Source organism: Pristiophorus japonicus, chromosome 17, assembly GCF_044704955.1.
Source record: "Pristiophorus japonicus isolate sPriJap1 chromosome 17, sPriJap1.hap1, whole genome shotgun sequence".
Taxonomy (NCBI): Eukaryota; Metazoa; Chordata; class Chondrichthyes; family Pristiophoridae; genus Pristiophorus; species Pristiophorus japonicus.
This window is the reverse complement of record NC_091993.1, coordinates 56,736,165-56,742,647: the sequence shown is the minus strand read 5'-3', so window position 1 is coordinate 56,742,647 and position 6,483 is coordinate 56,736,165.

Here is a 6,483-nt window from a genome sequence, read left to right as displayed (position 1 = left end):
AGTTAAACTAATATGACAGGGGGATGGGAACCAATGCAGGGAGACAGAGGGAAACAAAAAGGAGATAAAAGCAAAAGACAGAAAGGAGATGAGGAAAAGTGGAGGGCAGTGAAACCCAAGGCAAAGAACAAAAAGGGCCATTGTACAGCAAAATTCTAAAAGGACAAAGGGTGTTAAAAAAACAAGCCTGAATGTTTTGTGTCTTAATGCAAGGAGTATCCGTAATAAGGTGGATGAATAAACTGTGCAAATAGATGTTAACAAATATGATGTGATTGGGATTACAGACGTGACTCCCGGATGATCAGGGCTAGGAACTCAACATCCAGGGGTATTCAACATTCAGGAAGGATAGAATAAAAGGAAAAGGAGGTGGGGTAGCATTGCTGGTTAAGGAGGAGATTAATGCAATAGTTAGAAAGGACATTAGCTTGGATGATGTGGAATCTATATGGGTAGAGCTGCAGAACACCAAAGAGCAAAAAACGTTAGTGGGAGTTGTGTACAGACCTCCAAACAGTAGTAGTGATGTTGGGGAGGGCATCAAACAGGAAATTAGTGGTGCATGCAATAAAGGTGCAGCAGTTATAATGGGTGACTTTAATATGCGCATAGATTGGGCTAACCAAACTGGAAGCAATACGGTGGAGGAGGATTTCCTGGAGTGCATAAGGGATGGTTTTCTAGACCAATATGTCGAGGAACCAACTAGGGGGGAGGCCATCTTAGACTGGGTGTTGTGTAATGAGAGAGGATTAATTAGCAATCTAGTTGTGCGAGGCCCCTTGGGGAAGAGTGACCATAATATGGTGGAATTCTGCATTAGGATGGAGAATGAAACAGTTAATTCAGAGACCATGGTCCAGAACTTAAAGAAGGGTAACTTTGAAGGTATGAGGCGTGAATTGGCTAGGATAGATTGGCGAATGATACTTAAGGCGTTGACTGTGGATGGGCAATGGCAGACATTTAGAGACCGCATGGATGAACTACAACAATTGTACATTCCTGTCTGGCGTAAAAATAAAAAAGGGAAGGTGGCTCAACCGTGGCTATCAAGGGAAATCAGGGATACTATTAAAGCCAAGGAAGTGGCATAAAATTGGCCAGAAATAGCAGCAAACCCGGGGACTGGGAGAAATTTAGAACTCAGCAGAGGAGGACAAAGAGTTTGATTAGGGCAGGGAAAATGGAGTACGAGAAGAAGCTTGCAGGGAACATTAAGACGGATTGCAAAAGTTTCTATAGATATGTAAAGAGAAAAAGGTTAGTAAAGACAAATGTAGGTCCCCTGCAGTCAGAATCAGGGAAAATCATAACGGGGAACAAAGAAATGGCAGACCAATTGAACAAGTACTTTGGTTCGGTATTCACTAAGGAGGACACAAACAACCTTCCGGATATAAAAGGGGTCAGAGGGTCTAGTAAGGAGGATGATCTGAGGGAAATCTTTATTAATTGGGAAATTGTGTTGGGGAAATTGATGGGATTGAAGGCCGATAAATCCCCAGGGTCTGATGGACTGCATCCCAGAGTACTTAAGGAGGTGGCCTTGGAAATAGCGGATGCATTGACAATCATTTTCCAACATTCCATTGACTCTGGATCAGTTCCTATGGAGTGGAGGGTAGCCAATGTAACCCCACTTTTTAAAAAAGGTGGTAGAGAGAGAACAGGGAATTATAGACCGGTCAGCCTGACCTCAGTAGTGGGTAAAATGATGGAATCAATTATTAAGGATGTCATAGCAGCGCATTTGGAAAGAGGTGACATGATAGGTCCAAGTCAGCATGGATTTGTGAAAGGGAAATCATGCTTGACAAATCTTCGGGGATTTTTTGAGGATGTTTCCAGTAGAATGGACAAGGGAGAACCAGTTGATGTGATATATTTGGACTTTCAGAAGGCTTTCGACAAGGTCCCAAACAAGAGATTAATGTGCACATTAAAGCACATGGGATTGGGGGTAGTGTGCTGACATGGATTGAGAACTAGTTGTCAGACAGGAAGCAAAGAGTAGGAGTAAATGGGGACTTTTCAGAATGGCAGGCAGTGACTAGTGCGGTACCGCAAGGTTCTGTGCTGGGGCCCCAGCTGTTTACATTGTACATTAATGATTTAGACGAGGGGATTAAATGTAGTATCTCCAAATTTGCGGGTGACACTAAGTTAGGTGGCAGTGTGAGCTGCGAGGACGATGCTATGAGGCTGCAGAGTGACTTGGATAGGTTAGGTGAGTGGGCAAATGCATGGCAGATGAAGTATAATGTGGATAAATGTGAGGTTATCCACTTTGGTGGTAAAAACAGAGAGACAGACTATTATCTGAATGGTGACAGATTAGGAAAAGGGGAAGTGCAACGAGACCTGGGTGTCATGGAACATCAGTCATTGAAGGGTGGCATGCAGGTACAGCAGGCGGTTAAGAAAGCAAATTGCATGTTGGCCTTCATAGCGAGGGGATTTGAGTACAGAGGCAGGGAGGTGTTGCTACAGTTGTACAGGGCCTTGGTGAGGCCACACCTGGAGTATTGTGTACAGTTTTGGTCTCCTAACTTGAGGAAAGACATTCTTGCTATTGAGGGAGTGCAGCGAAGGTTCACCAGACTGATTCTCGGGATGGCGGGACTGACCTATCAAGAAAGACTGTATCAACTGGGCTTGTATTCACTGGAGTTCAGAAGAATGAGAGGGGACCTCATCGAAACGTTTAAAATTCTGACGGGTTCAGACAGGTTAGATGCAGGAAGAATGTTCCCAATGTTGGGGAAGTCCAGAACCAGGGGACACAGTCTAAGGATAAGGGGTAAGCCATTTAGGACCGAGATGAGGAGAAACTTCTTCACCCAGAGAGTGGTGAACCTGTGGAATTCTCCACCACAGAAAGTTGATGAGGCCAATTCACTAAATATATTCAAAAAGGAGTTAGATGAAGTCCTTACTACTAGGGGGATCAAGGGGTATGGCGAGAAAGCAGGAATGGGGTACTGAAGTTGCATGTTCAGCCATGAACTCATTGAATGGTGGTGCAGGCTAGTAGGGCCGAATGGCCTACTCCTGCACCTATTTTCTATGTTTCTATGTTTCCTGTTTTTGTCACCAAAGTGGATAACCTCACATTTATCCACATTATACTGCATCTGCCATGCATTTGCCCACTCACCTAACCTGTCCAAGTCCTCCTGCAGCCTCTTAGCATCCTCCTCGCAGCTCACACTGCCACCCAGCTTAGTGTCATCTGCAAACTTGGAGATATTACATTCAATTCCTTTGTCTAAATCATTAATGTATATTGTAAATAGCTGGGGTCCCAGCACTGAGCCCTGCGGCACCCCACTAGTCACTGCCTGCCATTCTGAAAAGGAACCATTTATTCCCACTCTTTGCTTCCTGTCTGTCAACCAATTCTCTATCCATGTCAATACATTGCCCCCAATACCATGTGCTTTAATTTTGCACACCAATCTCTTGTGTGGGACCTTGTCAAAAGCCTTTTGAAAGTCCAAATACACCTAGTAACTTGTAGAATAGATAAGGTTCTCCCTTATCCATGCTACTAGTTACATGCTCAAAAAACTCTTAGAAGATTTGTCAAACATGATTTCCCTTTCATAAATCCATGCTGACTTGGACCGATCCTGTCACTGCTTTCCAAATGTGCTACTATTACATCTTTAATAATTGACTCCAGCATTTTCCCCACAACCGATGTCAGGCTAACCGGTCTATAATTCTCTGTTTTCTCTCTCCCTCCTTTTTTAAAAAGTGGTGTTTTGTTAGCTATCCTCCAATCCATTGGGACTGATCCAGAGTCCATGGAATGTTGGAAAAAGACCACCAATGCATCTACTATTTCTAGGGCCACTTCCTTAAGTACTCTGGGATGCAGACTATCAGGCCCTGGGGATTTATTGGCCTTCAGTCCCTTCAATTTCCCTCACACCATTTCCTGACTAATAAGGATTTCCCTCAGTTCCCCCTTCTCACTAGATCCTCGGTCCCCTAGTATTTTTGGGAGGTTATCCATGTCTTCCTTAGTGAAGACAGAACCAAAGTATTTGTTCAATTGGTCTGCCATTTCCTTGTTCCCCATTATAAATTCACCTGATTCTGACTGTAAGGGACCTACATTAGTCTTCACTAATCTTTTTCTCTGCACATAGTCAATTTTTATGTTCCCTGCAAGCTTACTCTCATACTCTATTTTCTCCCTCCTAATTAAACCCGTAGTCCTTCTCTGCCGAATTCTAAATTTCTCCCAGTCCTCAGGTTTGCTGCTTTTTTGGCCAATTTATATGCCTCTTCCTTGGATTTAACACTTTCCCTAATTTCCCTTGTTAGCCACGGTTGAGCCACCTTCCCCATTTTATTTTTACTCCAGACAGGGATGTACAATTGCTGAAGTTCATTCATGTGATCTTTAAATGTTTACCATTGCCTATCCACCATCAACCCTTTAAGTATCACTCGCCAGTCTATCCTAGCCAATTCATGTCTCATACCGTCGAAGTTTCCTTTCTTTAAGTTCAGGACCCTAGTCTCTGAATTAACTGTGTCACTCTCCATCTTAATGAAGAATTCTACTATATTATGGTCATTCTTCCCCAAGGGGCCTCACACAACAAGATTGCGAATTAATCCTCTCTCGTTACACAAGACCCAGTCTAGGATGGCCTACTTTCTAGTTGGTTCCTTGACATATTGGTCTCGAAAACCATCCCTTATACACTCCAGGACCTCCTCCTTCACAGTATTGCTACCAGTTTGGTTAGTCAAATCAATATATAGATGAAAGTCACCCATGATAACTGCTGTACCCTTATTGCATGCGTCCCTAATTTCCTGTTTGATGCCATCCCCAACCTCCCTACTACTGTTTGGTGGTCTGTACACAACTCCCACTAATGTTTTGTGCCCTTTGGTGTTTCGCAGCTCTACCCATATAGATTCCACATCATCCATGCTAATGTCCTTCCTTACTATGGCGTTAATCTCCTCTTTAACCAGTAATGCTACTGTCATGTATTCAACCAGCATTGTAACCCATGTATAATCTGACCTAGGTTGTACACTGTGAAAACAATGACCACTAGGTGGGGAACTTGTGGGAGACACTCCTAACCTGGACCTTCAGGTATAAAAGGGGAAGCTCCACCCACTTTATTCACTTGAGTGCTAAGGAATAAAGGACAGGTCACAGACTGACCTTCTCTCAAGCATGGGCCTCGTGTGCATTTATACTGCATAGTAAGGACGTATCAATGGCGACGAGAAACTGGGATTTTAAACCACGCGAGCATGGCCACTAGCAGAACAGACGAGAGGTACTGTGTTAAGCAATGGTTGGGACAGAGATTCAACATTGTCAAAACAGCACATAGTTCTCCAGGCAGACAAGGGCAATTGGGTATGCCCCAACATGTAGTCGAACCCAGAGGGGGAGTTCGATAGAGAAAATAGCAAGCTGAATGGTGATTCATGCCATTGCAAGGGACAATGCTGTCAGTAATGGGGCCATCAACACCTGTTAATGGCGCACTCAAGACAGTCACAGTGGCAGGCAGGGACGATCGACTGGCAAGGGACTTTTTGTTTTCAACAACAGCTCATGTTGGAGGCGTGGAGGCACACACTCAGCTGGAGTTTGCAGAGATGAGCAAAATACCTGCAGAAATTGCAGAAATGAATACTGGGGGAAATCGCTGGAAGCTGAAGTTCAGCGAGTTCATGTGGAGCATGTATACAGTTTATACACCAGGACGCCACCGATAATGATGAAAGTGCTCCTCAATGGCATCCCAGTATCAATGGAGCTAGACACGGGGGCCAGCCAGTCCCTGATGAGTGTCAAACAGTTCGAAAAGTTGTGGGCGTCCAAGGCCAAGAGGCCAAAATTATCGCCGATTGACGCACAGCTACGGACATACAAAAAGGAGATAATTCTGGTGCTAGGCAGCGCCATGATAGTCATGACCCACAAAGATTCGGAGAACAGGTTGCCACTCTGGGTTGTCCCAGGGGACGGTCCCGCACTACTGGGGAGGAGTTAGCTTGCTGTCATGAACTGGAAATGGGGCGATGTCAATGCAATTTCCTCTGTGGAGCGAGTATCATGCTCACAGATCCTGGACAAATTTGACTCATTATTTCAACCTGACATTGGCACTTTCATGGGGGCCAAGGTAGTGAGTCACATAATCCCGGATGCCAGGCCAGTGCACCTCAAGGCCAGAGCGATGACGTACGTGATGCGGGAAAAGAGAGAAGGCGCATTGGACCGCCTGCTGAGGGAAGGCATCATCTCGCCAGTCGAATTCAGTGACTGGGCGAGCCCGATCATGCCGGTGCTCAAGGCGGATGGGTCGGTCAGGATATGTGATGATTACAAGGCCACCATCAATCGGGTGTCACTCCAAGACCAGTACCCGCTACCGAGAGCAGAGGACCTCTTTGCGACGCTATCCGATGGCAAATCTTTTTCAA